The 14059-nt window shown below is 28.6% G+C and overlaps 1 protein-coding gene across 1 annotated transcript in view; it reads left to right on the top strand.

Annotated features, from left to right (window-relative positions):
- The first annotated feature begins 5008 nt into the window (after positions 1–5008).
- Positions 5009–14059, top strand: part of LOC100204586 (cysteine dioxygenase type 1) — a 31313-nt gene continuing 22262 nt past the window's right edge. Inside the window, exon 1 of the mRNA XM_065805050.1 lies at positions 5009–5407. The gene's annotated coding sequence lies outside the window, so the exon portion shown is untranslated. The remainder of the gene's footprint in view (positions 5408–14059) is intronic.

Below are 14059 nucleotides of genomic sequence, written 5' to 3' on the forward strand. Positions count from 1 at the left end.
AAAAATAGTAGTATGTATTGTATATATTTTATATTATTTGTATACTGTTACTCTAAATTTATTGAAATTTACTTGAATCTCATGAAGGATAAATTTTAATAATATGAAACAATAAAAATAGAGTCCCATAAAAGATAAATTCTAATAATTTATATATAATGCTTAAGTCCGGCCTTTACGGAAACGTTTTATCGTCCAAGTTTTGCGTCCGGCTTTTTCAAGACTGTTTAAGAGTTGCATGGTATGAACATGTTTTGCTATGTTATTTTTTGATTTGATGATTTACAAAGAGATTTTTATATACTTATAATGAGCTTCTTAAGCGAATATTGGAATGTTTTTAAAAATAACTATGCTAGATTCAAAAGTTTTGCGAATATTCAATTTTTAGGGATTACTATTCATAATTGATTATGAGTAGCGATCCTTAAAAATTGTTTATTCGCAAAAATTTTGAATCTAGAATCCTTATTTTTGAAAATAATACAATTTTAGCTTTATAATACATTTAGGTTTATAATACATATATAATACGTTTATAATACTTGTTTTATAGTATAAGACTAGTATTAGATAGTTTAAATTTTTTTTGAAAAAAGATACACGTAAATACAAGCAACACAGAAAATGATGACACATCTGATGATGACATCGGTATTGATCAATTTAATAAAAACTTTAATATAAATGTAGATGTTGATAATGATTACAATAAACGAGGAACTGAAATAGACTAGCTGAGGGGAGAACAAAGCCAAAAATTGTTTAAAGTTTTGGTACAGTCCAAGTAATATAACTATTCCAGCGAAACTTTAAAAGTATTTATAAAAAAAAAACTTAGTGTAATTTTTTCATAAAAAATTACATGTTTATACTTTTAGAGAAACTTAGAGGGGTGGGAGGGGAAGGGGGAGTGGAAATGAATGAGTAGTTTGCACAAATAACTCCTTTCCCTGTTTTATTTTATTTTACTTTTTTTTTTTTTTTTTTTTTTTTTAGCTATTTGAGTATTTTAAATTTAAAGTTACTTTAGATGAAGTTTCGATACTGTATCCCTAATTTTAAGCAATATTTTGGAGTTAAAACCAAATGCTCCTTTTTATGACAGTGACTTTAAACGATGGATGGACAATGAAAAGGTGAGAATGCTGACAACACTTTCCAACAAAATAATAACAAACATGCTGATAAAACAAGTACTGACAAAAGAAGAAAAAGAAGCACTTGGAAAAGGATAAAAGTTTCTACCCAACTCACAGAAGGTAGCAAGAGAAGTATACAAAGCAAGTGTGGAGAAATTGTCGGTAGCGACTTTACTCCTTACATAATTAATGAGTTTATTCCAAGTAACGTTCTTATCGAGATAAGCACCAAAAAATTAGTAATGGAATCTCCTTTTATTCCAATTTCATCAAAAATCTTTATTCATTAGGCTAGCGTAGATATATTATTAATACATTATTTCCAGTTTAGGATGTTATATGCTGGATTTTCTTGACTCATCTTCTTGACTCATTTTGCTTTGTCTCTATTTTTGTTTACTAAACAACTTCTATTTTTTTATTAGATAAATTCTATTATCGTCTAATGAGATCACAGCTCTAAAACTCAGATTTATGGTTCTGAAGCCGCTGATCTCCCGAACTCTGTCGTAGCTCTCATAAAGGCTGATTTCATTTACAGCTGTAAAGTATCAGAGTACAAACAGTGCAATATTACGCATGAATAATGACCTTGATTGTAGCAAAGTTTACCATTCTAACTTGCTCCTTGTGAGACTAATTTGAGTTCAGCAATCTCCTCTTGTGAACTTAGTGATGATGGTTATCTTCCTTTAATTTGTAAAAACTCCAATAGTCATATGCTTGGCTTAGACATTTACATACAGAATTCACCCTTTTGTTGAAAACTAGGTTTAAATCCACAACTACCTTTTATGTGCTTTCGTTTAGAACTCCTTCATCCTATCGCTTTTTTTTTTTTGTTCTATATTGCTCTCCTTCAGCTCAAGACTGCACTCTTTTTGATGTTATTTTTGATTACGTTGAACTCTTTTTATTTTTAACATTCAGCCAATATCGTTAATATTGAAATGTTTTATTATTTGCACTAAATGGCTTGGTTCTAGTGTCAGTGCATTGACTCTGCAGTTGTTAAGGCCCACAACTTTTGCCTTTCTCAAACTCTAACACAAATAGTCAACTTTCCAACTCACTTTCCAGAATCATTTACGTTCTCTACTCAACTTATATCTTATTTCTGATCCTTATCAGTGCTAAGTTTTCGTACATTTACCCTTAAGTGCTTCTGATTTCGGTTTGATCTCTCTAAAACTATTACCAATTTTATTCATCATCAGAATTCCCTTTAATCGTACCTATTAAAACTACTTTAAAGCTGACTGGTACTAATTCCGTGATTTTTTTGTGATGGTCCTTAGGTAGAAATCTTTCGTCTTCCTGCTAACAAAAGAGGTTCTTATGTAACTTCTTGGATTCAGGCTGGTATGTAGAATTTTATTTTTTCTTAACAATTCCAAGTCAAGCCTCACTCTTTTCCATGGTTTTCCTCTCATTGTGATGCTTCAATTTCCAATAGTAACCATTACCTCCGTATCTGTCACTAAAACAATTCTCGAGAAAACAGACTTTTATTTACTATTGCTAGAATCAATTGTAAAAAGGCTTTATCTAGCGCCAAAGCCCGTTATTCCTAAGGTACAAAATCTTGTAACCTAAGAATTAACCATGCAAAAGAGGTGAAATGACTTGTTTTTATACCTCTCTTGATGGTTCAGATTTTGTTACCTCACTTAATGAAAAAGCTGAAATGTTTGTTATAAACTTTTCATCAATCTTATCTCTTGGTTCCACTAAATACATCCTACTTGAACTAGCCTACAAACAGGTTGATCTATTACTTGACATTTGTACTACTCCAGCTTCTGTATCTAATGTAAATTCCTGCTTAAATTCTTCTACAGCTTATAGTTTGGGCAACATACCCCTTTTAATCTTGAAGAAGTGTTCTTCGGACCTGTTATGTATACCTCTAAAACTATTTTACAAGTGCTTATCAGTGTCTTGTATTATAGTCTGATAGAATGCGATATCTGTTATAACTATTTTCAAAACTTTTGGAGCAACCTAACTTGTCTAACTACCTTCCCATTAGTCTTCTTTCTATCATAAGACTATTTAAAATAAGAGATCAATAATCTCCTATTTTAAATCTAATCATGGCCGACGACATGGGTTTTAAAGTGGAGAGCGCAATCGTCTATTTCTAAAAAAAGTCCTTTATATCCAGAGTTTTCTCTGAAAAAAGGTCTTTAAGGCCCCCCGGCCCTCTCCCCATGTGTTGTTGGGTCTACTAGTAACTTACTTTCTTATCATCAATATTGGTTTCAATTTCTCGTTCCAGTACATATTTTTTAACAGCAATAACTGGTAGATTTTATCGAGATTAGGTAGATACAGAGAGGATAAGGCTATTGCTTTCGACATTTCTAAAGTCTTTAATAAAGTTTGACATACTGGTCTATTCCATAAGCACTCTTCTTGCGGTGTATTAGGTAACATCTTTTAAATTATTGAATCACTTATCATTGATTATTGAAGAAAAAGGTTTCCTTGATAGACAACACTTTTCTTTATTTTCTGTAACTTCAGGGAATTCTCAAAGTGTTATCCACGGCCCTATACATTTTTAAATTTACATGAACAATCTCCTAGAAATTCTAACATTTAAGGTGGTATTGTTTGCTGATGATACTACTATTTATTTTTGTCTTGATAAGAAGAAAACACTTTCTGATTGCTTGGAGGAGGTATTTGAACTTGAAAATGATCTCAATTCTGCTATAGCATGGAGCATTCAGTGGCTGATGAACTGTATTTCAGATAAAACTCAACTTTTTTCAGCAAATCGTTATCGCAATTTTCTATATATGAACGATAATGTACTCAATGAATCATCTATCCGTCATCTTTTAGGATTAACTTTGACTTCCGATCTTTCTTGGAAACCATATATCACTTGCATAATTAGCATCTGCTAAGGTTGGATTTCTTTATCGTGCTCGTCAAATACTTACTGCGTATTCTATTCTTTACTTCTATAAATCTTAAATCCGTCCTTGTATGGATATTGTTGCCATATCTGGAACAAATCTTTGAACGATGCCCTTTATGTTTTAGAAAAGGTGCAAAAGGGCATTGTAAACATAGTTAGTGCTGCTCTTGCAGCCAACCCTCAACCATCACTTCACATCTATAAATACTCTAACATGCGCTGCTCTAAAAAGCTAGCTCTTGTGTCATCTACTAAAACTCATTCTCGTCTTACTCGTTATTTATTTAAGTCTCATCCTTTTGCTGTTCCTAAGTGCTCCAAAACTTCTTAATTGTCTAGTTTTTTCCTTGATTATCAGTTCTTTGGAATTTGGCTCCTTTATCTTGTTTTCCTGACTCATATAATGTGCAATCTTCTGTTAATCGTTATCTAGCTTCAAAAACCTTATCTTTTCTCCTCAAGTATCTTCTATTTCTAATAGTGCTTGTTTGCAGCCTTATTGGATGTGAATATGTTCACAAAAAAAAACGTTATCAGGAAATTAAAAGAATTAGCATTAGAAACCATAGAACTATAAGAAATCAAAAAAATTTAGTAATGCGGTATGCAAACTATGTGTCATTTAATATGAATTTTTTTGGTTAGAGGAGGATATGTTGGTTCTTACTAAGCGTAAATAGTACGATTCTAAAATTTGAAGAAAACTGGACAATGTTTAGGAGTAACAGATTTTATTTGAAGCTTGAAAATTGAAACAGATTTTCAAAGTTTGTCATAATCAGAAGAAACTTGTCATTACCGGTGTTAACCTACTAGAACGTTGATTGGGGTATTATATTAATTAATGCTTTTTTTACTTTATATTACATTGTGGTCAATTTTGTAATCATTTTACAAGCACACTAATAACTTATTTCAAACTTGTTTTTAGATAGTATATAAAATTTTAAATATTGATTAGTTAGGTGAGTAAAATGGCTAAATCAAAAGACTTAGATATTTATACTAGAAACATTCCTAATAAATTTGAGAAAAATATACAAGAATCTTGTCAAGTTCTTTTATGTTTTCTTCGGATTACAAGCTTACAAAAACAATGAGGTTCTGGCCAAAAAGTATGGTAGATGAATTGGTTGATTCATAAAATAAAAAAAATTTCTGATCAGCATGATGTCTGATAAGAAAGCCATTCATGAGCTCAGTTGATCTTAAACTTAGCCATGTAGAAAAAAGTGTCATGATAGGAAAGTTGCTGAACAAGAAAGATTTCATGAAGAAAAAAGATTCGCAATCAAATATCTTGAGAAGATCTAACAACACTTTAATAAAACAGGTAAAGTTTTTTTTGATCATGATATAAATGAACTTCGATGACTCAATAATTTGTGTTACGTACACACACACACACACACACACACACACACACACACACACACACACACACACACACACACACACACATATATATACATGTTTATATTGACTTAAGTAAAAGTTTCTTGTTTCATTCTATCAATTTTACTTCCTTTTCGTGTAACAAAATTTTAATTTGGAAGTCTAATCAATATTTTTGTTCTTGCATTTTTTACTTTAATTCATTTTGGAGCAAAATGGACGATTTGTATGCAGACAATTGTAACTATGATATAAAAAGCTTCTGGAAATCTAAAAAAGTTGTTTATAGTTTCATTGGGAAAAGAAGTTAACGGGTTCTCTTGACAACAAAAATGTTAGAAAAAAAGGTTTTCTAAACTTCTTTCAGAAAGCTATAAAACAAAATTTGTTCGAGTTCTCAATTGATGCAATATTAGAAACAAATAAATAATTTACAAATTGATAATTCAACAAATTTAATATAATCAAATCAGTTTAAATTGGTCCTGATTTCAAAAATATTTTTGAGGATTTTCAGGTATAACATTAATGAGTTTACCAGCGCTGCCATACAATTGACAAACAAAAAAAAAGCTTATCACCAATCTTTAGCAATAAGCAATGATTTAAAATTTCAACAGAGGTGATTATAGCAAACTCGTTCAATTAACATTGTTGTATCTAAGTATTGAGCAATATGTTTTTTTTTTCTGGATTTAATAAACCAGGCGCTTTGCGCAATGGAAGGTGAATGTGAAAATGTTGTAAAACTCTATAAAACTTTATAAAAATGTTATACTCTATAAAACTTTTACTGTTAAAGTAGTTCCAAAATATTTCAAAAAAAGTTAAAAAATCATTCAAATCTTAATGTTACAAAAGTTATTTAGTAAAATATTACGTCATTTAATATTTGAAATTAAGCTGTAATCAGTATTATAAGCTTTAAAATAATGACTGCATTGTTTGGTTTTTAGATTTAAACAAAACTTTGAAATTCTAATTTTACAAACTATTGACAACCTTGACATCCTTCAAACTTCACAGTCTTTGATAAACAAAAAGAAATCTCATTGCAGTTCTTTGCTAAGAAACAATGAGACACGTGATTATAGGGAAATCAGTCAAACAACATTGTTGTATCTAAGTAATGAGCAAAATGATTTTCTCTGGATTTATTATACGAGGCACAATGCAAGGTGGATGTCAAAATTGTTATACTTTAAAAAACTTTTACTGTTGAACAAGAAAACCAGTCAGCTATCTTAAGAAACACGTCTCGCTAGACATTTATTAATAAATGTCTAGCGAAAATTGAAAATAAATATTAAAAATATATAAATATATATTTTTTATATTTACTCAAAACTTGAAAACCTTTAAAGCAAATTGTTTATTAAAATCAACATATAAGTCAGTGTGAATAAGTTTATACTGTAAATGACTTTTTCTACATATGTTTAAAAAAAACATGAAGAAAACTTAATCAGTAGACTTAAATAAAAAAAAAAATAACAAAGATTTTAAATTGGAAGAAGTTGTTTGGAAAAAAAAATCATAAAAATATATATATATCTTTTCAACAAAATTAACAAAAAGTAATTCACAAATTTTGCAATCTACATAATATTTTTCGCCAAAATAGTTATTAAATTCAAAAAAGCTTAATAAAACAAGATAATTGTAAAATATTTAATCAAGTTTTACTTGCGTCATTAAAGTATATAAATTTAAAAGTTTAAAGGTTATAGACATGCTTATAAGCGTGTCTAGTATACTGTATATTGCTAATTACCTTTCATTATAATAAAAATTAATCATTTATTGTTAAAAACGATTCAAAGTTCAACTTGACCCACACAGCTGCTAAACTAATCCTGTTGAAGTAGGTTGAGCAGCTTAGTAAAATCTTCTTAAACAAATCTGAAATTTGTCGTCAATCAGTTTTCATCAAATTAATTCAACTTTTTAATTACCGAAAGATTATCCGCACCGCACCATTTAAGAGGATTTTCTGATTTAGTAAAAACTTCCTTCTACATATCATACCCTTAAATGTTACACATTCACAGACAAATTTGACACATCCCATATAATTTTTTACTTCCTGTATCAACCTTCTCTGTTTCTATTTTAGGAAACCTGCTACCCAGTGGGCATCGAAAGTCTAACAGATGTCCACTTGACGTCCGTTGGACGTCTTAGGACGTCCAATGCCCACTGGATAAAGTAAAAATTTCAGCAGCAAAATTTCAAAATTTTAAATTCCTATATCGACCTCCCTCGTGTCAATATTAGGAAACCTGCTAAAGTGAAAATTTTCAACAGCAAAAGTTTGTAAGGGTAATCTAATTGTAGAGTTTTGCTAAAGCGTGATTATACGTAAACGCTAATTGGCCAAGTGCATCAACCAATTTTTCTGCTGAAGATATCTTATCTAGATATGTTGTAATCTCATCACTCTTTCTAAGATTTTCCCTCAAAGGATCTTCAGCGTCAACAGTAATGTTGTGAAAAAAGAACTGATCCAAATCAAACTTTTTAAACAACATTGAGTAGCATTACTCTCAAATTAAATATTTGCATCTTTGAGTTGGTATTTGAATACAAAGTTTTCATTATTTTCCTCGGAGGAATCTATCTTTTACCTTTACATTTTCTTTTATTTTTTGTTTTTAATAAGTTAAAAAGTACTTTTTGTTTTTAATAAGTTAAAAAGTACTTGTTTAAAAACCATACACCAAAAAAACGTTTTAGTGTAAACTAAAATAAGTCATTTATGACTTATTTTAGTTTACACTAATGCAGACTTGTGCTCATAGATGATTCTGCAACAAGTTTGCACTAAGGGCTTTTGAAAGTAAGCTTAGCTGCGGTTTTAAAAAACAACGGTTAGACAACACACTAAAAAAAAATAGCCTATTTATTCTATCCGACTCCCTTTTTTTGTTTATTGTCTTTGTAGGTGCGTTGAGTTTTATTGAGCGTGTCTATTATTGGTATATTAGAAAAAAAAAGCTTTACTAATCAAATCAAAATATCAAACTTTGGAACAAATAATTAAAAAATTTAATGCAATTTTATTTTATTGATGATGGTTTATTAATGACGATCGATAATTTTTTATTTGAGCCGAAACAATTAGGTATTGCAAGCATAAAAATTTACTAACTGGATTAAACAATTCAATAGCCGTCTGCGTTCTGAAAATTAAATTTTTTTCAGAAACGTAAGGCATTTTGGGATTGATATTCGGACAAACATTGCACAGAAACAAATGAATTTCTTAAAAACACTAGTGGTTGTGGAATTGATATTCGGAGATGCAAACAACTTGACGTGATCAAAACGTACGCTACTAATTTTACAACAGTTTCCGCAGTTTTTAGACATCAATAATTCAAAACACGTAGTTAATCGTTAACATTATTTAAACTGAATCGTTTGCTTTGTCCTTGAATAAGTAATACAGACTGACGTAATCTTAGAGTAAATATACTAAATATAAAAAAAGTATATATATATATACATATATATATATATATATATATATATATATATATATATATATATATATATATATATATATATATATATATATATATATAGATAGATAGATAGATAGATAGATAGATAGATAGATAGATAGATAGATAACTATAATAATATATAAATAATAAGATAGTTAATAAAAAAAGGTCATTGTCTGACAGTTATGCGTAAGAAAATCTTAGAGTTAGAATAGTGTTAATGTTATTTTGTTGATGCTTGAAACAGCAACCAAATTTATAATAAAAGTAGAAATTTCTTGTTTAACTTGATTATGTAATCTACATAATCTATTGAAGAAGAATTTTCATGTTTTGAAAAGTTTCCAGAATAGTCGGTTAGTTAATAGTCTTTATCTTTATATATATTTTATTATTCACCTACTATATATAATTCAAGATAAATTGTTGTAAAACTAAATTTCGAAGAGGAAATAAGCTTGCCCTTTAATTTTTACTTCAAAATTATTCTCAAAGATTTTTCTTTCTTTTTGTACTCAATTGTGTAGTTAAGAGTTTGAAGATTTTTTTTTTGGATTCATATTTTTCAAAACAATATTTTTTTTGCATTAAGTTCTTTAGATTTAGCTCATTTCTATTGCCTAAACCATCGACATCAACTAAAAAAGGGTGACAAAAGATTTGGTTTTTAAACTACGAATTCACAAATTCGAAGGTTACTTTATTGTTCAATAAGCGAATAAATAAATTAAATTTGCTGTCCAGTTGTTGATATATCTTCGATATAAAACAAAGAAAAAATTTAACTTTTGCATTTAAAAAAAAAAAGTTTTTCACATCTTGAAAATTGTTAAATAAAAACAAAAAACAAAAGGTCCTCTATAAAAAAGTAGGGGCTGGGGTAGGGCACGTGTCCCACGCCCTTCGGTGTTGTTGAACTGCAATATTTGAAGAAAAACAACTGTTATTTTAAAATACAAGATATAAATACAGTTTTGTTTCTAACTATTTTTAAATTTTTTTGTTAAGTTGTTATGCGAGTTTTTATATATTATACGAAAAATTATCTTGCCTCGGTGTTCTCCTATATCATTAAATACCAGTATAGCTGTACTTAATTTGCAAGTCCCACCACTTGCGGGTACCATTTTGCAAGTCACATTACTAGTTGTACTTATTTTGCAACTCTGAAGTATCACCTGTGGAAGATAAAGGATTACTACTTTTGGTAGATAATACTTTACATATTCGGACAATGTTAAAACTGTTTTACTAGGGTAATTGGTACTACTAAAGGTAGACTTTAACGAGGCCCGTCTTTGGTTCACCCTGGCCCCCCAGCAAAATAATGATTGTAGACTCTTCAGCCTTTCACTCTTCTTCCTCGAAAAAATCAGTATTTAAACGCAATTTTTTTTCATATGGCTTGCTTAACAAAGATTACTGCATCAGAACAATAACCTACAAATTAGTGTGATAGATGTTTAAAATAAGTTAATCCAAAAAATAAGCAAGTGACAATCACATCTTTGGTTTACATATATTTAAAACGCTTTATCACATCATTCAATTATATCTTCCACATTAATTTCTTTTAAAAGTACATTTTCAATTTGAAGAAATGCTAGAGCTGACAGGCGATTTTGTCCATTATTAGACCTGTAGGAATTCTTTACCCATTTTAAAGTTGAAAAAGATCTTTATCCGGTGCAATTTGTAACAGCAACAGAGAGAAACATACTTAGAACAACGTCGACATTAGGAAATGTGGATTCAAGTTTCTTTGATCGAATAACCAGAAGTGAATCAAGATGATTTGGTTTTCTGATTTCACCGGTACCAATTTCAATTGAACTAGGAATAAAGCTCTTGAAATGCAAACATTCATTTGGAATATATAAATCCACTTCATTTAGGTAGATTTATAAAAGTTCTTGGGCGTGCGCTGTGATTGCAACAGAATCCATATCTGGACGACGAACAAGAAATCCAAAACGAGAGAGAAGTAAAGTATAAACTTGCCTCCGTCTTTCAAGCTCAGCTAAAAGCCAACCCATGATGACATTTACTTCAGCAATTATTTTTTCTCTCCCAGTGAATTCTGATATAATGCCTCAATAGATGCCAATTCGTCATGCTGGCGTTTGCGTACTCTTCTTCGTTTCTGGTCAGCAGAATACTTGTCAGTGCCCACAAATATCATAGCTTCTTTTTCAAATTTATCAAAACTCGATCTAACCTCTTGAACAAAAGTAGACAGAGAGAAAAAGGTGCAGCTGTCACACAAATTTTTTTTTTTTTTTATACTTGTTTATTTTCAACTACAAAGTAATTACAAGTAACCAATCACTGATTGACAGTAAAGATATACAAATATAAACCATAAATATAAAGTTCGAAATATACGAAATACAAAAATATATAGTTGCTTACAACTCCGAGACATGAATAAAATAAATACCAATTACAACAATATGATGTACGTAAAAATAATCCGAGAAATATATCTCTATATTACTCCAATTAAAATTAGAAATACAATAAAAATAAATCTGCTGATTTTTTGGAGGAGTGTTTAGATGTTTCACTATAAGTTTGTTTACCACATTTCAAAATAATGTTAGTGTATAAATATGATAAAAAACGAAATTTGTGTAAGATTGATAAAAAGAATTACTTATTTGTAGTCATATGAAGCTCGCAGAAGACTTAAGTCAGTCATGTCATCGAGTACCTTTTTCTTGGATGTGTAACACACATAAAAAATCAGTTGCATACATGGTATATATGCATGTGTTACATATATACCTTGTTATTGATAATATTTTTTTAATCGATTTGTATTAAAAGTTAAGTTACATTTATTTATTTCTTTATTCAAATTTAAAAAAATTCCTTAGTTGTTTAATTTGATTATTGTAGTTTTTAGCTTTTTTTTCAGAGAGTGTTCGTTGTTTAAGTTTAATAGTGATTCGTTTCTGGAAAACTAATTTGTTAACTCAAGAAAAAAGGTTCAGGATTCAAAAATAGAAAAAAAAAGAGTGCGTTGTGATTTTTTTTAAACTATTATGATTACTACACTGAATGAATTGAATCAGAAGGCAATATGAAACTATCAACTAAATGTTTTTAAATGCTTTATAAAGTGCAAGCAACATGTTGGGGCTATTTTATCTAAAAAAGTTATTATGTGGATAAACACTTAACATTTGGATAATGTGGCAATAAAAAGAAAATGCTATACGTCTTAAAACTACTTTATACCTTTTATAACAAATGATTGATCAGTAACTAAGTTTTTAATATCAATTAAAAACTACTCTAAATGAAAAGTGTAAAAGTACAATATAAAAATGTTCCAGTTGTTTAAGAAACAAATTAAAATCTTTATTCTTAGAAATTTTATTTTTCTATTTTTTTATTTTTAGAAATTTTATTAATTTTTAGAAATCTTTATTTGTACAAATTTTAATTTTCTGACACATCATGGGTGTCATTATTTATTATACTGATCAGCCCTATATTTAAAATACTATAGATACCAAAAACAAAGTTTATATTTACAAAAAATGAATATTATCAATATTATTATTACCAATATTATTATTGTTAACAATATTTTTATTAACAATATCATCATTGACATTTTTATTACAAACGACATTATATTAACAATAAATTTTAGTAACAATAAACAGTTTCTACTAACAATAAACATTAACAACAAAGTTTCTATAATTTTTTTAACAGTCACAAAAATAATCAATGTGAAGTTATACACAGACACACATGAGAATTTTAAGTATTGTAATGTAAGAGTGGAATAGTTTAACTTTTGTTTATTTATGAGAACTTTAAATATAACGCAATAAATTCAACTTTTAAATAAACTTTTAAATATGTAACACACGGAGATCCATTACATTATAATACTTATAAGTCTCGTGTGTGTGTGTGTGTGTGTGTGTGTGTGTGTGTGTGTGTGTGTGTGTGTGTGTGTGTGTGTGTGTGTGTGAGCATGTGTGTGTGTGTGTGTGCGAGGTTTTTTGTAATGTATAGAGATATTAAATTTAAAACACAAATTTAAGACATACAATACTTTTATTTATAAATTGAAATAAAAATTTTTTTTACTTTTCACTTTTTTTTTAGCAAATCACTTTATGGTAAAATACATATTACATAATATTACAAAACTAAATTAACTAACTGATATAAGCACTGTCTGCGATATTTACTGATAGAGACATTTGCCATTAACGATTGCATTTTGAGCCATTAAACTATTTTTATATCCAATTAACTATTTTTTAATATCCAATGATATTTTATTTTAAACAGAATTTATATGCATTATATTGATACATTTTTGCCCAATAATATTAAACATAATATATGTCTATATATTGTTAAACAAATATCAGTTATATATTACTAATATATGCAAGGGCGGATACAGACCATGTTGTAAGGGGTGCGATTTTAAATATTTTCCGATTTAGAAAATGAAGACAATTTAGTAAGGATGAGGGGGGCGATTTTCAAAATTAATGATTTGTATGCAAATAATCACACAATTTTAAATTTGCACCACATAATTTTATTAAAATTGTAATTTTATTTAGACATTATTTTCGTTTTCAAACAACGTGCTGTGTTTAATAGATAAATTTACAAAAATAAAAATTTTCAAAACTTTTTAAGGGAGGGGGATCGCCCCCATCGTTCCTTCTATGGATCCTCCCTTGAATATATGATATATTATATATACATAAAATAGGAATATATTACGTTATTATAAATTATAAAGCCTTTTAAAAAAGAAATTATCTGATTGGATTGCGCGGAAAACTTGTTTTAAATATAATACATGTTACTTTTACTAAAAGTAACATGTATTATATTTAAAACAAGTTTTCCGTGCAATTCAATCAGATAACTTCTTTTTATATATTATAATAATATATTATATATAAAACATTGGTTTGGGGGTGAAGGAAGGGGGGGGATGGTTCCTGGAGGATATTTTATATTCGTTTTTATAAGCCAATAGTAAATATTATTAAAAAGTTTATGTGGTTTTTCTATATAATGATTTTGTG

The sequence above is a fragment of the Hydra vulgaris genome, chromosome 09 (genome assembly GCF_038396675.1).
Source record: "Hydra vulgaris chromosome 09, alternate assembly HydraT2T_AEP".
In the NCBI taxonomy this organism is placed as follows: Eukaryota; Metazoa; Cnidaria; class Hydrozoa; order Anthoathecata; family Hydridae; genus Hydra; species Hydra vulgaris.